Below are 23,120 nucleotides of genomic sequence, written 5' to 3'. Positions count from 1 at the left end.
GACTTGTGACACTGGGGTCAGAAAGTGATTGGATTCCTAATTAAGGACTAGGAAAAGCTATCTAACCTCTGATAGGTTTTGCTATATCAGCCAGCTTGGCTCAATAGGCCGGTCAAGCTAGAAGCACAGGTTTAGGACAAAGGAGCAAATTAGTTCTGAAAGAAATAATTTTGAAGTAAGAATTTGGGGACATAGGCCTAGGAAGGGTCCTTTGGCCATGGCACTGAGATGGAATGACTTTTTCCATGAAAGACTAAACTGGCCAAGAGATCTAGCCTAAGAAACCCACTTCTAGTGGCCAATTGGAACAAGAAGTAGGGTTAGAGAATGAGCAACTTTGAATGAGGTCAAGGCATTCAGACTTAAAGTGTGAGGGAGGCAAGGCTTAAGTCAGGAATATTTGTTTCTTGCTAGAAGTTTTTTTTTTTTGAATCAGAGGGAGGACATAATAGCCTTGGCCAGTGAGGTGAGGATGAGGTTACCCATGATGACCAACCCAGAAGGCTGTGTTTAGGTTCATACACAGTAAAGGCCAGAAAATCACAGCCTTCTGCTCTAGAGGTGTCAAATTCAAATAGGAATGTATCTCTGCCCCTACATATTGACTATTGGCCTATTGGCCATGGCACTATATTTTGTCAAAGACTAAACTGGCCAAAAGATTCAGCCTATAAAATTCTAGGGCCAGTTGGAACAGCAAATTAACATTGTTTTTCTTCTATTGTATTTTTATCTATTTCGTTATACATTTCCCATTTAGGTTCTAATTTAGTTCAGCCCTGCTTAGGAGTTTTGCTGGCTGCTTTGGGCCTCCAGATGCCAAATTTGACATTTCTGTTCTAGGCTGAAAAGGGTAACTCTGGAAAGCCACATCCATGGCCATGGAACTAGACCTTAGTTAACATCAAAGCCATGACTGAGAAGGAAAATTTAAAGTCAAAGGAACTTAGGACAATGGCAAGTATGTAGCAGGTAGAAGACCAGGAGTTATCTGCAAGGGTGCTTGGAAACTGTGAACTTAACCCTTTCATCCACATCTTTCTGTTCTTTTATATTGCTTCATGGTAACAACGAGGTGGCGAAGCAGAGAGAGTGCCCGGTATGGAGTCAGGAGGATGCATCTTCCTGAGTTCAAATCCAACCTCAGACACTTACTAGCTGGGTGACCCTGAGCAGGTCACTTAAGACTGTTTGCCTCAGTTTCCTCATCTGTAAAATGAGCCAGAGAAGGAAATGGCAAACCACTCCAGTATCTCTGCCAAGAAAACCCCAAATGGGTTCAAGGAGAGATGACTGGAAACAACTTAGTAGCAACAACAATACCTCTCCTTAAATGCCTAGGATTTTGGTGTATTGTCAGGGACTGATAGAGAGTAGGGATGGGATGACTGCAGGTCCGGTTCAAAACCAATGAGATTTGGAAGGCATGCTCAACAGGGCTGCTTTATTTTTTCTAAGCAAAATGTCTACCAATGGGGAGATAGGGATGTATGGTTAATGTTGCAAAGAGTTAATGATCAAATTTGGATTACAGAAAGATGTGATCAATATGTAGCAAACAAGTCAATAGAATAAATATCATTTGGAAGGATATGTGGCATGGTAGATAGAGGGATGCCTCCTGGGTCAGGAACATCTGAGTTCAAATCCCCTCTGATACAGACAGGCTGTATGACCCTGAGCAAGTTATCTAAGCGGTCAGTGCTCTACGCTGGGGCTGACAAACTCCCATACAAACCAGATCCCCTGTACTTTGTTGTTGTTCAGCCATTTCAGACTCTCTGTGGCTCCATTTGGGGTTTTCTTGGAAAAGATACCAGAGCATCTTTGCCATTTCCTTCTCCAGTGTGTCCCCATTTTACAGATGAGGAACAGGCAAATAGGCGTTAAGTAACTTGTCCAGGGTCTCACAGCTAGTAAGTGTCTGAAGCTGGATTTGAACTCAGATCTTCCTGACTCCAGGCCTGGTGGTCTATCTACTGCATCACCTAGCTCCTTCCATAATGACTTGGAAAACCAGAAATTAACATTATCTGTATTGTAATGTATTTTTATTTATTTTGTTAAACATTTCCCAGTTACATTTTAATCTGGGAGTTATGTGGTCTTACAGTAGTCGATTTGACATCTGTACTCTAGGCAATCCTCTAAGGCTCTACATTGTGGAAGTTGCCTGTCTATATTGGTAGGGGAAGCTTTATTATTGAGGGTTCCATATATCAATGAAATCACAACTCTAGACCCTCTTCCCCTCCAAAGAATATATGCGTGTATATTTAAACACTATGAAATGTTTATGTAAAGAAATTTCTGGTTATTAATATTTAAGTTTGTACATGATGTATATATATTTACTATATATACACATACATTTAGCATTCACATCCATATACATATATATGTATACATACATACATAAACAATACATGATATTTGTACACACATATATCGCACCTTGCAAATAATGTCTTTGGTTCTGTATCAAAATGCCTGGTGCCTAAAACACTAAACAAAACAAAAACCCAAACAGCTTGCAAGTATTGTCTTCCATTTGGAGAGCTTGATTATAATCAGGTTAATCATACATATAAACTTCTATTACATGAGGATAGGGAGTTACTTCAAGGAGGAGCTCAGAGGAAAGCAGGAGCCTAGAGCTTGTTCCAGAGGTCAAACTCTAGAGAGAAGTTCAATGAGAGAGGCCTGCTTAACATCAAGAATTACAGAAAGGAGCTTTTACTCTAAAAAGAGAAGTTTTCACTTCAAGGAGGAAGTAAGGTTACCAAAATAAAAACTAAAATAGGGCCAGAACATCTGTAAGATGTAACTGACTTCCGTGGCAAAATACCAGCTTGGCTCATTAAATACTGATCGGTTGGCAGCCTTGGAAGGAAAACTTCTTCAGATTCTTCAAGAAAAAAGTGAGTAGCTGTGCCTAAGGACTTCAACCAAGGGGATTTTTCAATTGGTGGCTTTCAAAAACAAAACAAAACAAAACAAAACAAAAAAGTGAGTAGACAGGCAATATTAATCTAGAGTGTAAATGGACTCTGCCTTTTAAGAAATCAATTATGAATGGATTATGGGAGAGTAAGTTGGTCAAAGGTCATTTTTCATGAGTCAATTTAGAAAAGATAGTACATTGCTTGTCTTTGACTTTCTCTTTTCCTTTCTTCATGTTTTACTGTTGTTTAATACAATTGTGGTTTAAAAAGGGAAATCAGTTAGTTTAAATTTTACTACTTGTACAAAGTAGGTTTGTGATATCATTGTAGGCACTGTCTCCACTGGGGCGGGTCACATCTCTTTACAACTTGTCCTGTGAGATTCACTTGCACCTCTTTCGAAAAATTGTCCATGCAAGCCTTCCTCTGGTCCTGTTAACATGTTGTACCCAGGTTGTCTTTCCACATTCCCTTGATCACAATGAGTGAGCTGCCCACCTGTTTTTTTTCTGGGCACAGATGTCTTTGGTGATATCTTTCCTATCTTCTCTTACCTGCAGTTAGTATTTGTCTTTCTTTTACATGAAGACTGTTGGTGTGATATTTCCCCAGCTCTTCCTAATAGCCAGTCTTAAAGTCCAAGCCTTTCCTTTTATCCTATATCCTTGGCAGATAGCAGCCTTCTGGACTTGGAAAGGATCTGCATGAAAAGCCCTTGTAGATTAGTAAATCATAGAGTTCCACAGAGCTGAAGTGTCCCTTGAAACTCTTCTAGTTCATCCCCCTCCTTTGGCAGATGAGGAAATTAAGTCTAAGAGGGGGGCATGAATTCCCTGAAGTCACAGGATTCTTTATCACTCCTGCTAGCATATGGGCCCAGGTCTCATGACTTCTTTCCATGCGAATATTCCCTGTATCCGCCCATCTACCTTTCAGCCTTACTAGCCCTTATCAGAGTGGAATATTATGTTGCTCTCCCTAGCTGCTAATTGTCTTGGAAGAGGTGCAGGAGAAATTCTTGGTCTACTTCTGGTCACCTCTGAAACAGAATTAAATAGCCTTTTCCTTGTGTCCAAAATACCAGATAAGTTCTGGAAAATATGTTGTCCAGCTTTGGTCTTGAGAAAGAAAAAGGCACTTCTGTAATGCTAGAACTGCAAATCATTTATTAATTACATCTTTAATTGCTTGCATTTATATTTTCCAAATTCTATTTGCTTCTAGCATATTTTTTTCAAACCTGAGAGATTTTTCTTAAAGGGACAGATTTCCCCCTCCTCCTTCTCTTCCCTCCCCTTTCAAAATACATTTAACAGAACAGGTCAAAATAAAAGTTAAGCAGGGGTTCCACTGCAAAGATGCAGATGATGCTCTTTCCCAAAGAATCTGGTTCTCTGTTTTGTTGCACAGATGGGCCCTCCTCATCCCATGAGCTTTGCTTCTGCTGTTTTCTTCGCCTCTTATATCCTTAGCTCTCCTCTCTGCTCATCTGAATCATGTGCTACTTTCAAAGTCCAGCTCAAGTGCTAACTGTTCTATGAAGCACTCCCTCATTGATCGCCTTCTCCTCCCAACATCTACAGCCTTTATTGTCTGTATTACTTACTTCGGTACTTAATCACGGCAGGGTCTTAATCTGTTATATACTTCAAGAGTATATCTATCATCTCTGTATCTAAATTGTAAAGTTTTCCATGCCTTTAACCGCTTCTGCACTGTCTATGGCATCCATCAACGCCAGACATACTTGAGTGGTTCTGTGATTTCAGTCAGCTAGGTACTCCCTCCATTGGTGCAGGCAGGTCACAGCTGATCCCTGCATGCCTCCTTATTTTGTGATTCTTGCTTATGTTCTTCCATATATCCTCCACATATGGCACAGTCAAAATCCTGGAGGACTTCTCTTGGGTCATAGATTCTTAACCTGGAATCCATGGATAGATATTAGATGGTTTGTGAACTTGGATGGGAAAAAGAATTCCCTGTATAATTTGTTTGCTTTGTAATCCAATGCACAACAATGACTACCGTGGCCCTCATTGCCTGAAGACCAGGTATATTACATTTCACACCATTCCAGAACTCTCTGCGATTCTTAAAGGGATTTGGGGATATCTAGTCTCTGCCATTGGCTCAGACTTCCCCCAGTTGTGTTCTTTCAATTTTAAGGGTCCCTTCATCCTACTTCCACTTAACAATCAGAATAGTTTTCACAAAGCAATATTTACTATTTACTCCACAGGTATAGCAAGAACAAACATATAGAATTTCACCTCACTCCCTGCAACAATTAAAGCACCATAATTTCCCCTTTTACCACATCAGTCTCTGAGGAGGAGATGGGGATTAGTGACTTAGTTCCTACATATCATGGTCCCACATCCAAAGCCTTCCTGGGCTCTTGTCCCACCACCCTGGCTTCTCAGTATTCCTTTTTGCCTGGAATCCTGCCTTTAAGTCCTTTACCAAAGCTTAAAATCCTGGGTTCAATGACGCTACCACTTCTTCCTCTTCCTAGAAAAGAAAAGGATAAACTAAATAGACTAAAATCCCAAACCCTATTTTGGAGCCCACAGAGCCTGAAAAGGGATGGGGAAGGTAGTCCTCCCACTCAGATCAATGTGTGGAGCCTGAGCTTCAGGAGGGTGAGACCTTAACCCTCTGGAGGCCAATGGCAAGAGAATGAGACTATCCCCAGCTGGTAGTTTTAAAGACAGTCTGTTCCAGCTATAGCTACCCAACCCAAGAGAAGAGGCTGTTTTCACCCAGAGGGGAGGGGAACACAAGATGTCTTCTCTCAGAAGCAAGCTTCTTCCATTTCTCACATGAGCTATTCCATCTTATGCGACTTGGGCATGTGCAGCATATTTTATTTTATTCATTTAAAAACATTATCTTGAGGAGTCTGTAGATTTCATCAGGCTTCTGAAGGGGACTACGACCTACAAAGAGCTTGACAATTCTCCATTCACTTGTTATCCTTTTCTCTTGTCTCATGATCAGTTTACGTCCTTTGCTGATTGCTGTTGTTCAGTCATATAAGTTGGATTTGACTCTTTCTGACCCTGTCTGGGGTTGTAATGTTAAGCAGGGTGGGACTTTTTTTTTTTTTTTTTTACTGTTTTCTCTTTGAGAATGCTAAAGTAATCAAGTGACTTTGATTAAGTCTTGCTAGGTGCTAAGCCCCATCCCACACCCTTTTGTTGATTAGGTGTGAAGCCTGAACAGGGTATATAAACTCAGAGGTTAGCAGATTGTTTGGAGCTCACTCATTGGAAGAGTGTTGGTGTGGGTATGGAGACTCTGGGTAGTCATTAAGGAGTGCCCTCCCACCTTTGAAAAAAAACCCAGATGTTGGTTCTTCTCTGGTAACTATGTATATCGTGATTTGGTTAGCCAGAAATGTTGATCTGTTTATATTGTCTGTGTTTGTAATTTCTGTTTGTATTTTGTTTCTGATTTCAAATCCACCTTCAGACATTTACAAGCTGTGTGACCCTGGGCAAGTCACTTCAACCTACTTGCTTCAATTCCATCTGTAAAGTGAGCTGGAGAAGGAAATAGCAAACAACTCCAGTATCTCTGCCAAGAAAATCCCAAATGGGGTCACAAAGGGGCAATCATAAAGATGACTGAACACCAAGAAGTTGGACATAATGAGCACTTAACATATGCTTGTTGACTCTGCCCTTTAATTTCTACATTCTTTTTCCTGGTGATGTCATCTGTAGTTATGGATTTCACTGTTACTTTTATTCAATGCATCGCAAATATGTGTATTGTACAACACTACACACATGCATAAATATACCTACGTATGTATGTAGATATATGTTGTTGTTGTGTTTGTCCTTTGTTTTCAAAGAGCAACATGACATCAGGGAAATGATGACAGGACTTGCAGTTGACGTTGATTTGAGTGAGGGAGGGCCTCACTTTCTCCTCCAGAGCCATCTGGGTCCAGTGGCCAGATATTCATCAGGATGACTGGAGATGGCCCAGAATGCTAGAAACATAAGTGTATGTTTATCTATCTCTGATCACTTTAGCCCTTTAACTCTTACTGTCTCCTAATCACTTCAGCCAGGAGGTCCTGAAGTCACCTCAAACACACCCCGTCTGAAACCTAACTTGTCAACCACTAAAACCAGAAGCGCTTCCCCTCTTGGGTTCTGTATTTCCGTTTAAGACATTGCTGTTCTCTCACTAACCCAGTCTCAGAACCTGACTTATTTTTGACTTCCTCCTCTCTTTTGTCCTCACCCTCTCCACATTTATTTACCCTCTAATTCTTCTTTAACAACATATTCTTTTCTCTTTCCTTTCCATTTCTACTGCTTGTTATTGTGGTTATTCAGTTGTTTCAGTCGTGTCTGACTCTTTATGAGTCCATTTGGGGCTTTCTGGGCAAAGATACAGGAGTGGTTTGCCATTTCTTTCTCCAGCTCATTTTATAGATAAGGAAACTGAGGCAGACAGGGTAGAGGGACTTGCCCAGGGTTACGCAGCTAGTGAGTGTCTGAGGCTGGATTTAAATCTTCTGAGCCCAGAATTCCACTAGAATAACTTCCTACTAGGCCTCTCTGCTTTAATTCTCTCACACAAGTAGGGAGGATTTGAACCCAGGTACTCTGAAGGTAGTCCTGTTTCCCCTTTCCATGTTGCTTCCCTTAGGTTGTTGACCAACTTCCTGACATGCTATGCATATTGTGGTTCCTTTGACAGTCTTCCTGAACACACAGTATCTCTTTTCTGCTTCTGTCCTGTACTTATTACCTTCTTCACTTTTTATCTGTTTTTTTTCTTTTTTTAATTTAAATTTATTTATTTAACATATTTAGTTTTCAGCATTGATTTTCACAAGAATTTGAATTACAAATTTTCTCCCCATTTCTACCCTCCCCCCCACTCCAAGATGGCGTATATTCTGGTTGCCTGTTCCCCATGTCAGCCCTCACCTCTGTCACCCCACTCCCCTCCCCTCCCCCTTTCCCTTTCTTTCTTGTAGCGCAAGATAAATTTCTACGCCCCATTGCCTGTGTTTCTTACTTTCTAGTTGCATACAAAAACTTTTTTTTTGTTTTTGAACATCTGTTTATAAAACTTTGAGTTCCAGATTCTCTCCCCTCTTCCCTTCCCACCCACCCTCCCTAAGAAGTCAAGCAGTTCAACATAGGCCACATGTGTATCATTATGTATAACCCTTCCATAGTACGCATGTTGTGAAAGACTGACTATATTTTGCTTCTTCCTGGCCCATCCCCCTTTATTGAATTTTCTCCCTTGACCCTGTCCCCTTTTGATAGTGTTTGTTTTTGATTACCTCCACCGACATCTGCCCTCCCCTCCATCATCCCCCCCGCCTTTTTTATCTTCTTCCCTCTTCTTTCCTGTGGGGTAAGAGTATGGTATTCCCTCCTCAGGCCAAATCTGATGAGAGCAAGGTTCGCTCATTCCCCCCTCACCTGCCCTCTCCCCTCCTCCCACAGAACTGCTTCCTCTTGCCACCTTTGTGCGAGATAATCCACCCCATTCTATCTCTCCCTATCTCCTTCTCTCAGTATGTTCCTCTCTCATCCCTCAATTTGATTTTATTTCTTTTAGATATCTTCCCTTCATTTTCAACTCACCCTGTGTCTGCTCTGTCTCTCTCTATATATGTATATACACACATAGATATATAAATACATACACATTCACTTATATATATATATACATATATATATATATATATGTGTATATATATATATATATATATATATATGTGCATATTCCCTTCAGCTACCCTAATAGTGAGGTCTCATGAATCATACATGTCATCTTTCCATGTAGGAATGTAAACAAAACAGTTTAACTTTAGTAAATCCCTTGCAATTTCTTTTTCTTGTTCTTTTTCTTGATTACCTTTTCACGCTTCTATTGATTCTTGTGTTTGAAAGTCACATTTTCTATTCAGTTCTGGTCTTTTCACTGAGAAAGCTTGAAAGTCCTCTATTTTATTGAAAGTCCGTATTTTGCCTTGGAGCATGATACACAGTTTTGCTGGGTATGTGACTCCAAGTTTTAATCCTAGCTCCATTGACCTCCAGAGTATCGTATTCCAAGCCCTTCGATCTCTTAACGTAGAAGCTGCCAGATCTGGGATTATTCTGATTGTGTTTCCACAATACTCAAATTGTTTCTTTCTGGCTGCTTGCAGTATTTTCTCCTTGATCTGGGAGTTCTGGAATTTGGTGACAATATTCCTAGGAGATTTCTTTTTGGGATCTATTTGAGGAGGGGATCGGTGTACTCTTTCAATTTCTATTTTGCCCTGTGGCTCTAGAATATCAGGGCAGTTCTCCTTGATAATTTCTTGAAAGATGATATCTAGGTTCTTTTTTTGATCATGGCTTTCATGTAGTCCAATAATTTTTAAATTATCTCTCCTGGATCTATTTTCCAGGTCGGTGGTTTTTCCAATGAGATATTTCACATTGTCTTCCATTTTTTCATTCCTTTGGTTCTGTTTTAGAATATCTTGATTTCTCATAAAGTCACTAGCTTCCACTTGCTCCAATCTAATTTTTAAAGTAGTATTTTCTTCAGTGGTCTTTTGGACCTCCTTTTCCATTTGGCTAATTCTGCCTTTCAAGGCAATCTTCTCCTCATTGGCTTTTTGGAGCTCTTTTGCCATTTGAGTTAGTCTATTTTTTAAGGTGTTGTTTTCTTCAGTGTATTTTTCAGTATTTTTTTGGGTCTCCTTTAGTAAGTCATTGACTTGTTTTTCATGGTTTTCTCACATCCTTCTCATTTCTCTTTCCAATTTTTCCTCTACTTCTCTAACTTGCTTTTGCAAATCCTTTTTTAGCTCTTCCATGGCCTGGGACCAGTTCATGTTTTTCTTGGAGGTTTCTGTTGTAGGCTCTTTGACTTTGTTAACTTCTTCTGTCTGTATGTTTTGTTCTTCTTTGTCGCCAAAGAAAGAATGCAAAGTCTGAGACTGAATCTGGGTGCATTTTCGCTGCCTGGCCATATTCCCAACCAACTAACTTGACCCTTGAGTTTTTCAGTGGGGTATTACTTCTTGTAGACTAGAGAGTTCTATGTTCCACGTTTGGGGGGGAGGTGCCAGCTCTGCCACACCAGCACTGCGCCTTCCCCAAGATCCCCCAACCCGGACTGGGCTTCGATCTTCAGCAGGCTGTGCACTACTGCTCTTATCCGCCACTTAATTCCTCCCACCAGGTGGGCCTGGGGCCAGAAGCAACAGCAGCTGTAGCTGCCCCACCTCCGCTGCCCAGGGGGCTGGTAGCCAAACCACAAACTCCTTCCACTCCCACAGCTTTTCCCACTAACCTTCTCCACTGTCTTTGGTGTTTGTGGGTTGAGAAGTTTGGTAACTGCCGCAGCTCACTGATTCAGGGCACTAGGGCCCGCTCTGCCCAGCTCCTGGTCTGGTTGGTCCACGCCGCTCAGGCTGGGCTCTGCTCATCTCCACTCTGCTCACAGCTCCCAGCTCCCACCTCCCAGCTCCGTGTGGGATAGACCTCACCCAGAGACCATCCAGGCTGTCTTGGGCTGGAGCCCTGCTTCCCTCTGCTGTTTTGTGGGTTCTGCCATTCTAGAATTGGTTCAGAGCCATTTTTTATAGGTTTTTGGAGGGACTCGGTAGGGAGCTCACAATAGTCCCTGCTTTCCAGCTGCCATCTTGGCTCTGCCCCCACTTTTTATCTGTTTTTTGGGATTTACCTCATGCTGTGGTCAGCTCTCCTCCATCTCTTTGAATTCAAGTTGCAGTATCTAATAAACTGTCTGCAATATTATATTTAGTTAATCAGTTGTTGCTGTTCATTTGGTTCAGGAATGTCTCACTCTTTGTGACCTCATTGGAAAAGATAGTGGAGTAGTTTGCCATTTCCTTCTCCGGCTCATTTTACAGATGAGGAAACTCTGGCAAACAGGGTTAAGTGACTTGACCAGGGTCAGACAGCTGGTTAGTGTCTGAGGCTGGATGTGAACTCAGTTCTTCCTGACTCCAGGCCTGGCACTCTATCCACTGTGCCATATAGCTGCCCTAGCCGAGGGGAGCCACCTTCTAATATAATAAAATCTTTATAGGGCCTGAACAGTCTTTAGAATTAAGACTTCAAATAAAGTAAAATGAATCAATTCCATACTATTTCAATTCTCTAGTCTTGAAATCTTGAAAACCTAGCTTACTTTAAAGGAAGGCTACAGATAGAATCCATGTCTGACCATGGGCCTCCTCACTTTCCTCTGAGCAGGGAGTTAAATTGTAGTTATTTGTGACTGGGTTTTGTCAGACACTTTGAGGTATGGAAAACTGTTATTCTCCTTGGGTGTAGAGTCCTTAGGATAATTGCGTAATTTCTTCTGTGCTTCTTCTTGGCAGTTAGACAAAATCCTGTGGGTTACGTTAAACATAAATATAACCCATTAGTTCAGTAGATTTTTTTCCCTTTTTCTTTGAAGTGAAAATACCCCAGGAGATCTTCGAAGAAAACTCCAGCTCTGAGAGATCCAGGGTGACTATAAACTACATCTACTTATCAAAATGTGGTTTTTATTTGTTCTGGTTAATCCCCAAGTCCCCCTACTATTTACTTCAGGACACTCTTCTTACTGCGATAGATTATGTCACTAAGACACAAAGAATGACCTTTTTACCACTGACTCCTAGCAATCCCAGCTTAAGAAGCTCAATGATTAGACAATCTCAAACAAATTGCTATGTTCAGTGGGCTGTCATAAACCTGTGACTGAACTGCACATCAGTGAAAGTGACTGTGTTGCCTCATGATGTGGACACATTGCTCAATAGAAAAAAAAAAGATGATTAGATACTAGGGACTTGGTATGATACACAAACACACAGGAGGTTTCTGAGGATGGGAGTAGGAAGAGAACTGGGGAAGATTAGTGATTAATTATTTGGGGGTACCATTGTGTTTTCCAAACAATTAGTCACTTAATTATGTTTCCAGATACAGTTGCTGTGCTGTAGTTATAGTTTATTTAAATGCATTCTCTGTGGGTAGTTCTCAGTTGTGCATTTCTCAAAATTCCAATGGCAGATAGTTCCATTCATTTAAAATTTTTTAGCATGCTTTATAACCTCTATTGGAACAAGTGGAGAAGTTTTCTCCTCTAATTTGTCACGAAAGAGAAAGGCTTTCCCCAATCTTTTAGGCGAACAGTTGTTGCCCGTTTGTTTGGGCTGGCTGAACCTGTCACTGACTGGTCTCTGAGTAGAATGTTATTCTTTTCAGTCGTTTTTCAGTTGTGTCTGGCTCTTTTGGGGTTTTCTTGGCAAGTATATTGGGATGGTTTGCCTCTTCCCTCTCCAGAGCATTTTACAGATGATGAAACTGAAACAAATAAGGGTTAAATAACTTGCCCAGGGTCACACAGCTAGTAAATATCAGAAGCTGGATTTGAACTCAGGTCTTCCTGTCTTCAGGTCTGGTATTTTATCTACCATGCCACCTACCTGCCCCCTATGCAGAACAAAGGGAGATACACACACACACACACACACACGAATCTATTTTAGTATATGAAGCTTTCCTGGAATCTCAGCCTAAATTGAAATTTCTGCCTATCATATGTTGTCCTTGTGATGGTTGATGTCTTGGTTCATTCAAGGATATAGAGTAAAGGCGCTATCAAAATGCATATAAAAGTTGTCATTGGAAAAATTCATAGTTATCAGTGAAATGGAGGATAGTAGCGGGAATTCTGGTCCACGAAGGAAAGAACTCACTTATGATCACAGACCAAGAATTGAAAGTGACCTTAGAGGTCTTTGAGTCCAATCCCTCATTTTACCAATGAAGGAACTGGTTCCTTTACTACAAATGGAGAGTTGAGAAAATTAAAAATCCATTTGGATAGTTGAAGTTACTGGCAGATGTGGCATCACATCTGTAAGCAGGGCATTTCCATTTGCAAGGAGTTCTTTTTTAAAAAAAATTCAGATTTTAACATTAGCTTCCATAAGCTTTTGAGTTTTCAATTTTCTCCCTCACTCTTTCCTCCCCCCTCCTCAAGACTGTGTGCAATCTGACATAGGCTCTACTTACACATACATATTAAACATATTTTTACATTAGTCGTGGTGTTGCAATGAGTCCTTAAAGAGGTTTGGGGTACACACTTTGAAGTGTTCAATGTTGTTTTGTTTTTTCAATTGGTCTGCGCAAAAATCCTATCATTGTCAAAATTCTGGCATATAGGGTTCAGAAAGTAGAAAGAACCTTTGAGGCCTTCTCATTCAAACTTCTCCTATGAGCAAACTAAGACCTAGAGAGTGACCATATAAATAGTGTCAGAGCCAAGAATCAAACTCAGTTCCTCTGGCTCCAGGACTAGGCTCAGTTCCCAATCCATGGCTGTCTTTACAGTACCATGCTACCTAATCAATGTATTCCTTCTCAGCCTTTGAAAAACCAAGATTCCTCTGCTCAGTGATGAGGAATTTACCACTTGTGTGACCTTGGACAAATCAGTTAGCATTCCTGAGACTTATTTTCCTGGGTTTTCTTTATCTGCAAAATGAGGCAGCTGGATCCAGCCATTCTGGAGAGCAATTCGGAACTATGCCCAAAGGGCTATAAAAATGTGTATATCCTTTGAGCCAGCAATACCACTTCTAGGGCTGTATCCCAAAGAGGTCACACAAGTGGGAAATGGACCCGTATGTACAAAAATATTTATAGCAGCTCTTTGTGTGGTGGAAAAGAATTGGAAATCAAGGGGATGCCCACCAATTGGGGAATGGCTAAACAAATTGTGGTATATGAGTGTAATGGAATACTATTGTGTTATAAGAAATGAGGCACAGACAGACTTCGTTAGAACCTGGAAAGACTTATATGAACTGATGCTGAGTGAAGGGAGCAGAACCAGGAGATCATTATACAGGATTACACATGGTATTTGTAAGGACTAACTTTGATAGACTTGACTCCTCTCAATGCAAGGTTCAAAGACAGCTCCAAAAGACTCATGATGGAAAAAGCTATGCACATCCAGAGAAAGAATTATGGAGTCTGAATGCAGATTGAGGCAAACTCATTGCTCTCTTTTTTTCCTTCTTTGTTGGTTTCGTTTCTTCTTTTTCGTGATTCATTCCATTGGTTATAATTTCTTTACAGCTGGACTATTATGTAAATAAGTTCAATGTGAAGGTATATGTAGAATCTTTTTTGGTTTACATGCCGTCTTGGGGCAGGGGGAAGGAGGAGGAGAAGGAGTGGGGAGAAAATTTGGAAACTAAAAACTTGTGCAACTGAGTGTTGTAAACTAAAAATAAAAAATAAGTTTATAATTTAAAAAAATGAGGCAGCTGGATTCAGTAGCCTTCTGAGGGCCCTTTCAGATACAGCTCTATAATCCTAGTGTTAAATAAGAAAAAGTTATCATTTGTGCAGTTCTTCAAGGTGTGAGGAAATGCTTTGCAGCCATTATCCCACTACAGCATTACTAAGAAATGGCATTGATGAAGGCAGCTTCATGTTTAGCATGCCTGTACAAACAAGGAAAGCAGGTGGATTTCCTTGAATTTGTAAGTGAGCCACTTTTAAACCGTTTAAAGGAAATCTTATGGTTAGCATGCTTTTCCTTTCCTTGTTTGCCTCTGAGTATGATTAATCTTTAGTGGAGGTGGATGATGTCAAGATCAAGTTACCATGTCAAGATGTTGAGCCTGAGCTTAGGTTATTGTTCCTTTCAAGATTCTGTCCTTTGTGACTTGAGGAAGACCCAGAGACACGGTCACAACAGCTTTAGATGCTGCCTCACATCCTTTTACCTTCAAGAAAAGGCAGAACGTTTTGTTTTCTGGAAAAACATTCAGACTTTTTTTCAGCTGCAGAATACACTTAAAGAATATCAAGGCATCATGGCATAAGGAGAGAGTCCTATACCTTGAAGTGAGGGAGACCTGAGTTCTCACACTATCTCTGATATATGCTAGCTCCGTGACCATGGGCAAATCCCTTAAGCTCTCCGAGCCTTAGTTTCTTCATCTGTAAAATGAGGATACTAGTAACTATATCCTCTTGTTGTGAGACTCAGGTGAGACAGTGTATATCAAGTCCTTGTCTCTACCAATGTGAGCCTTTTTTATTCCCCTTTATCAATTAGGAATTCATCTAGGTGACTATGAATTTCTTTTTTGTTTTAATAAGAGCTCAGATTTCCATGATCCACAGTTTATCAGAGGCTCCTCTCTCAACAATCCTATGAGATGAGGTAGTGTAGCTTAATACCCTATCCATTTTACCAGTGAAGAAACTAATGTGGGGAAGAGAGGCTGTGGCCTACCGAGTCATCACGGCAAACAAGGGTTGGAGTTGACACTTGGCCTTAAGTCTGCTGACTCCAATTATAGTGTTTCCAACCTATGCCATAGCTGGTTGTGTACAAGCTGTATTTTCTCCTCATCAGTGTATTTTATGGGAAGATTTTTCACTTAAAAATGTTTTCCCCCTCTAAATAACTTGATTTCATTCATATTTTCATTTTAGTTATGTATTTATTTTACTTCTCCCAATAGTAATGAGAGATAACATATAGTTTTTTCAGATTTGCATAGCCTTTTAGTTCTACTGTCCATGTCATGTGATGCTCATAAAATCTCCATGAGAGTTTTTGTTATTCACACTTTTACAGATGAAGAAGCTGAGGCTGAGTTGGATCTTCCAAGATATGCCAACTAACTGTGGGAATATGTCAAGTCTCTGTCTGGGCCCCCCTTCTCTTTTCCCTTTATACCAGGATTTATTAAATTCTTTCCATTCACGACCCCTTTTCACTTGAGAAACTTTTACACAACCCTAGATATATAGGTATATAAAATAGGTATACAAATCAAACATTTACCGATAATAAATTATAAAAATATTATTTTAAAACAATTCTTTGTTATACATATAATTTTACCAGTTATTAAAGACAAAAGCAAATTGCATACTAGTGAGATGGATGTTTGTTTATTTTTACACAAAGAATTAAATCTTGGTGGAATATTTGATACTGCATCATGTAGAGTAGGCCTGTACAACCTGCATAAGCTGGCTGTGGGCATGCCAAAGGATTTCAGGTGGCCTGAGAAAAATGTAGAGGAAAACACCTCTTTGCACAAATATAGAGTACAAAATGGCAGAAGTATGTTTAGGGCCATTTCAGAAATTGTTGGAAATTCTGTCCTAATCCCAAGCCAAACTTCATTTAATCATTTTGTATATACGGTGAAAACACTGCAATTCATGACACACAATAGTCTCGATTCTGAGCTAAGGTGTTTCTGGCAGTGTTCATTGGTATTGCATGGTGTGATGGCTTGTGTAGTGCAAAGTGCGTATGTGTGTTCAGAACCAAGGCTGCAGTGAAGTTGCGCAATGCAACATGGGCAAGTACTGCCAGAAACACCTTAGATTCATTACACATTTGATCTTGAATTAATTTTTGGTTATTGAGCATTCAGAAACCTTTTACTGTTGCCAAATTTTTCATGACATTCAGTTGTGTGACCCCATACAAATGGGGTTTTGACCCACAATTTAAGAAGCACCTCCATGCTTTCAATAATCATCTCTATGCTGATGATTCTTAAATCTACTTAGTCCTAGCCTCTCCCCAATGTCCAGTCTTACATCTCCAAATGCTTATTGGACAACTCTAACTGGATGTCCCATTGACATCTTAAAATCATTATGTCCAAAACCAAACTCCTCATATCCTATGCCTGGAATTCTCTGCCTCTTCATCTCAGTTTCCTGTTTCCCTGGATTCCTCAAAGTATCAACTGATGTCCCTTCTGTAAAAGAAACCGTTCCCAATATTGTATTTCTTGCCTTCTCAATGGATGGGGGAAGGATAGAGGGAGGGAGAAAATTTGAAACTGAGAATGAAAATATTTTTAAAAAGAAAATAAACCAAAATGAACATTTCTGTATATAATAAATAACCAAAAAAGATTTTGTATGAAACTGTGAAATCTATTATATAAAATTTATTAAGTGTATATTAAATTTAGCACCTTAGAAAAAAGTGGAAATTAGAAAAAAAAAGCTCTTTCCCAATCTTCCCTAATCTTAATGTCTTCCCTCTGCTGATTATCTCCAGTTTATCCCTCCTAAATCTTGTTTGCATATAATATTTTGCCCGTTGTCTCCTCCAGTAGACAGTGAGTTCCTTGAGAGTAGTGTCTGTCATATAATATACACCTTACAAACAAGTTTTTAAGATACAGGAAAGACCATTCCACTTGGAGTCAAGCATTTGGATTCAAATCCCAGCCTTGTTATTTACAACCCATGTGAATGGAGGTAAATTACACCAGCTCCCCAAGAATGAAGTTTCCTTATTTATAAAATAAAGGGTGGACTAGATCATGGACTGACACAGCAAATGTCTGAGGCATGAATTATAATTTTGATATATATTCTAACCCCTCTTACACAAAATAACACTTCAAATACTTGAAAGCAGCTGGTATTTTCTGCAAGTCATCTTTTTTAAGTCTAAATATCAGCTCATATGATCAGATTTAGAGCTGGAAGGAACTACAGAGATTACATAGTCTAGAGACTCTCGTTTTTTTGGAGGGGGGAAGGCAAGGCAATAGAGGTTAATTGACTTGCCCAATGTCACACAGCTAGTACATGTCAAGTGTCAGATCTGAACTCAGGTCCTTATGACTCCAGGGCACGGTGCTCTATTCACTGTGCCACCTAGCTGTCCCTTAATCCAGAGATTCTTAACATTGTTTGAGTCATGGGCCGCTTTAGCAGTCTGAGGCAGCTAGTGGATATCTCAGAATAATTAAAAAAAATAACATACATAGGGTTACAAAGAAAACCAATTATAATGAAAATAAAGATGTAATTTTTTCCCATCCATATTCAGGGACCCTTTGAAATCTTTGCAGGTCCATAGACATTAGGTTAAGAACTTCTGATCTAGTCCAACCCTTCATTTTATAGAAAAGGAAACTTCAGGCCTAGAGAGCTAATGTAACTTACCTCCATTCACATGGGTCGTGAATAACAGGGCTGGGATTTGAATCCAAATGCTTGACTCCAAGTGGAACGTTCTTTCCAGTATTTTAAAAACTGAACCTGGCATAGCATGGTCTTTAATCTTCTCACCATCTAGCTATCTCCCTCCCCACCCCACCAGCCCTCTCCTTACCATTCCAGACATGCTTCAGCTGAGCAGTGTCATTTGTAAAATGTGGTGTCTGGAACAATACGATTCTCCCAAACAAGTCTGATCAGAGCGAGGCTAACATGTCTTACAACCCAGACATCATGCACAATGCTGGGCTGAAGAAATTCTTTAAAACATGGCCAAAGGTTTTCTGAAAAAGAGCTTTGAATGTGCTCAAGCATTTTGACAGATACTCGGTGGAGGCCTCAGAGCTGTGCACCATAAAGTACAGAAATTATGATTTGTGCCTAAAACATTAAGGGCAGGTGTTACCCGTTGATTGCCTGGACCAGAACTAACAATCCTCAGAATAGTCCTTGGGGAATATCTGATTTGGAGAAGGACTGTATCCTGATGGCTCTGCTAAGCTGGCAGCTAGAAAATGCATCCCTTAGTAACTGAATGAATAACTATACTGGATAAGGTTATTTAGAATTTTCCATTTAAATGTTGGAGAAGGTCTGCCAAATATAATGATTTAGCTTTTGCAAGAATGGATGTTAAGCTGCTCTGTTTTCCAGTAATTAGATGATAGGTTCTGCTGCTTCAGTTCACTTTTACTAAGAGAAAATAAGGCCGTGCCATCCACATGGAGGAGAATGGCCCTGTTTGCTCTTGCTGGAGGGCATGTATCCCATTTATCTAATAGGAGAGCTCATGAATTACTAGAAGTATCTCTGCCTATTATCTCTAGGTATCCACAGCTGCTGGGTTTACCCCATGTACTCCCTATTCTGCTATTTGGGATGACCTTCATCTGCTCCAAAAGAACCTGAGGGGTCTCTGCTCCATTATCCCACAGGCAATTGCAATTCAGGGAAACCTAGTTATGACATCAGATTGGAGGCACACTGCCAACTGTGTGGGAGTCCCATAGATTCTACTTCCTGTAACCTAGCTGGGAATTCCATTCTGTCTTAATGTTAGCTGGGCTATCCAGCCTTGATGTTAGGTTGTAAAAGTTTGGGGAAAGGGAAATAATTGCAAATTTAATTACAATTCTAAAAACTTGCATCCTTGGCTGACCCTGCCTTTTCCCAGCCCTCCAGTCTACAGAGTTATCATTGCCACACTGCCCTGGTGTTCATTTGCATTTTAATTGAGTTTTAAACCTTTTTACCAGAAGATGTTCCTCTAGAAGATTCTATAAATATTTCAGTAATTGGGAGGTGAGAGGTATCCAGTCTTTTTTTTTAACAACTATCTTAACAGCAGTGTCCTATCTCTTACACAATCTAGCTACATGACCCAGAGCAAGTCACTTACCTGTCAGAACTCTAGGCAACTTTCTAAGAATTTAAGCTGTAGAAATGTTACTGGCTGGCACTAATAGAGGGACTTTCCTTGTCTGGAAATTCTCTCCAGCAATATAATCACACTAGGCCTGATCTCAGTCACAGTAAGCTCTTTTCCCAAATTGGGGTTTACTGGCTACATTTCTGTCTCAAAGACTAAGCCTTAAACCCAATTCACTCAGGAGCCCATAGGTAGGACAATAGGCCCCTGCCCAAGCACCCCTTAATGGCTACATTTTGGGCCCTCCTGGCTCAGTGCATGTCAATAGTAGCTGTTTCTCTTTTGGCCAGCAGCCCTGAGGGTCTTCCCCTCCCAATTTGAATTTTTTTAATTAAAGGGGCCATCCCTTGACTCACTTCTTTAACAGGCCTATTCACCGCATGGACTGAGAACCTGAAAAGGCCTTAGCCTAAGTTGAGGATGGTGACCTTGCACAGCCTTCCCATCACTCGAATCAATCAACTGCAAGTCATGTCATCATCTCTTTGATGTCATGGTCCTCTTCAAGAACGAAGGACCAACACAATTCCAGAAGTAAGGAAGTTCCCCACAGGGTAGAGGAAAAGCTGATAACTGTAAAAACTAGCTCTCAGCTTCAACAATGTGATGAGAAAAAAAGACCAGCCTTTAGGAACAGAATAATTAGTGGAAACAGATGGAAAAATGATCCACTTCTAATGGTTTCTAGCATCACGCAAATTATCAATGTACTGGCTATATGACCCTGGGCAAGTCACTTAACCTCAGCTTCCTCGTTTGTAAAAGGAGCACCTGCCTTCCAGGGTTGTGGTGAAAATCAAATGGGATAATAAGTGTAACATGCCTAGCACAGTGCCTGCTAGATAGTAAGCACTATATAAATATTAGCTATTGTTATTGGCAGCTAGGAGGTGCAGTAGATGAAGTGCTGGGCCTGAAGTCTGGAAGACTCATCTTCGTGAGTTCAAATCTAGCCTCAGATGCTTATTAGCTATGTGACCCTGGGCAAGTCACTTAACCTTGGTTGTCTCAGTTTCCTCATCTGTAAAATGGGCTGGAGAAAGAAATGGCAAATCACTCCAGTCTCTTTGCTAAGAAAACCCCAAATGGGGTCATGAAGAGTGACACATGACTGAAAAATGTGTGAATTGTGAATGAATGACAATGACATTGTTATTATTTGTTGTTATGATTACTATCTTAAACTAATGCCAGGATTTCAGCAGTGAAGACAAAATATAGGGCTTACTTTCAGGTCTGCATAAATATACTAGATATGTTTTTTAAAACACCTTTTATTTTGTTCCTCAACTTTGGTACTTAAAGGACACCTAGCAGTGTTCTATAGACACTGACAAGACTTTACCAGTGATTTCCACAGGTGGCAATTGTTAATTTCATAAATATTTCCTAAAAGCATTTCCTTCTTCCCCACACCCCTCCTCCCCCCATCTACTCAGTGGGAAGGGAGTGAAAGCCAGATGCCTGACTCCCACAGGATCTGGATTCATTGTAGTCTTCCTTTAGCTGCAGAACATGGTGATGATAGGGGAAAGATTTGTGAGAGCACAGGAGATGCTGATTTCAGATCTAATTTGCCTTGTTTCTTGTAAATTTTCTCTTAAGTGCAACTTTCAGGTTTTTTAATCACAAACTTTTTGATAGCTCAATTCCCCATTTTATCACAAAATTAACAGCATATAAGATGATTTTGTAGAATGATTCCCAGGAAATGAGATGGGACTAAGTGTAGCAATGCCTCAGTCTTGGAGAATATGAAATACTGAAGGGGAGTACTTGTCTATTGTTGCAATGGGTGATGTTATTATAATTACCATGGTCTCAGTATCAGAGTAAAATCACTCTGACATGTGAGAGAGACTAACAAAAAAATTGTTTTGTTGGAGAAAATAGGAATAACTCCTGCAAATGGAAAAAATTTAAAAATCAATTCATATATACATATACATATGCATGTACATATGCATATATGGGTATAGACTTATATGTACACATGTGCATATGTGCATAGATACATATACATGTATTTACATGTACATGTATGTGTATATACATATACATATACATGCATGTATGTGTACACATGTGTATGTATAAATTCAAGCTTATTTTGCCTGTTTTCTACTTGCGGTATGACTATAACTGGTCATTTTTAAATGAGTTTTTTCTCCTTTTGTATTTAGTGTTAAAATCTTATCCCGTCAAAATGAGGTTTGAATCTTATTTTTTCCTTCAGCCTGGGAAATATACCATGTATATGACTGACTTGCTATTATTGTTATAAGCTTTATTTCAACTCTATTTTTGCCAAGAATCAACAAAGGTTTATTGATCCACCTGCTGTGTGCCGAGAACTTTCCAAAGAACTGAATCTCACTTGCTTTTAAAAGTTTGTATGTGTGGGTGAGTCAAAAGATGAAGGGAGGGGATGGACTCACAAACTTTCTAAACAAAACCATTTTTTTTTCATGAGAACTTTACACCTATCCCCTCACCCCTCCATTAAGTTGAAAAAAAAATAAAATACATATTTGGAAAAAGTTGTGTGAAAGAAAATCACCTCACATTTTCCCTGAAAATTACTATTCCCTTTCCCCAACCTTCCCATTTTGAGGTAGGTCTATCAAGTATTTGGCACACAACAAAACAGATAAAATAATTCTATGCCTCTATGATGAAAAACACACAAAAAGCTTTGCTACTTTTTGTAGGGGTGGAGGTGGGAGGCTCTCAGTATGTTGGGGTTTAAGTTCTGTCAGTTCATGTTATATTTACCTGACATGGCAGCTATTTAATTAGTGACTAAATGGAAAGGATTTGAGCATCAAAAGCCCACCATTGGCCAGGAGGTTTCTTGATTGGCAAATTATGAGTCATTAATTCCAATTAGAGGAAAGAACTTCATCCAGAACATCTTGTTAAGTGAAATTCAAATTGGCGGCAGCTTGTTCTGGAAAGAATAGTGCCATTTTCTTCTGGACCTGGAGAAAAGCTGGATAGAGCTGGATAGAGCTGAGCTCAGCCCAGATAGCATAGTGAAAACTAAGTTAGATCAGAGAAACGTTAGGTAGAGTAGGTTAGAAAGTTTCTTATCCAAAGGTTTGGACTGGGTCATAAGGAAACTTTTATATATCTAATTACCTCAACTCTTCCTTCTGAAAATATATGCATAATGTCCGTGTAAATCAACCCAAGAAAAGTCACTCATATGGCCCAGAGGTAATCAGTATTAGGGAAAGAGAGAGCAGATGCTCTAATTGGGCACCAAGTTGAGGTGGCCCAGCAGACTCCAGGACCAAGTTGGTGATTAGGCTGGATACCCTGAGCCAGATTATTGAAATCAGAGAATTTGAGAAAATAGAAAGCCCTGCAGGCAGGGATGAGTTTCATGCAACTTATTTTAAGGAGGGCCTGAAATTTTCAGGAAGCTGATGAGGTTCAGCAAAGCCTAAGCCCCAGTGTCAAATCATCATTTCAAGGACTAGGATTATGCGATTGTTGTAGGAAGACCCATGATAAATTAATTTTGTACTGAGAGCAGTGTGTTCTTTGGCAGTTTCTCCACTGATGTCATTTGGTTGGATGAATAAAACAAAATTCTTAGATATTTTGTTCTTATGATTCTAAACATCTGTATATTTGGAAAGTATAGCTGACTAA

The sequence above is a fragment of the Trichosurus vulpecula genome, chromosome 1 (genome assembly GCF_011100635.1).
Source record: "Trichosurus vulpecula isolate mTriVul1 chromosome 1, mTriVul1.pri, whole genome shotgun sequence".
Lineage (NCBI taxonomy): Eukaryota > Metazoa > Chordata > Mammalia > Diprotodontia > Phalangeridae > Trichosurus > Trichosurus vulpecula.
This window is presented reverse-complemented; position numbering follows the sequence as displayed.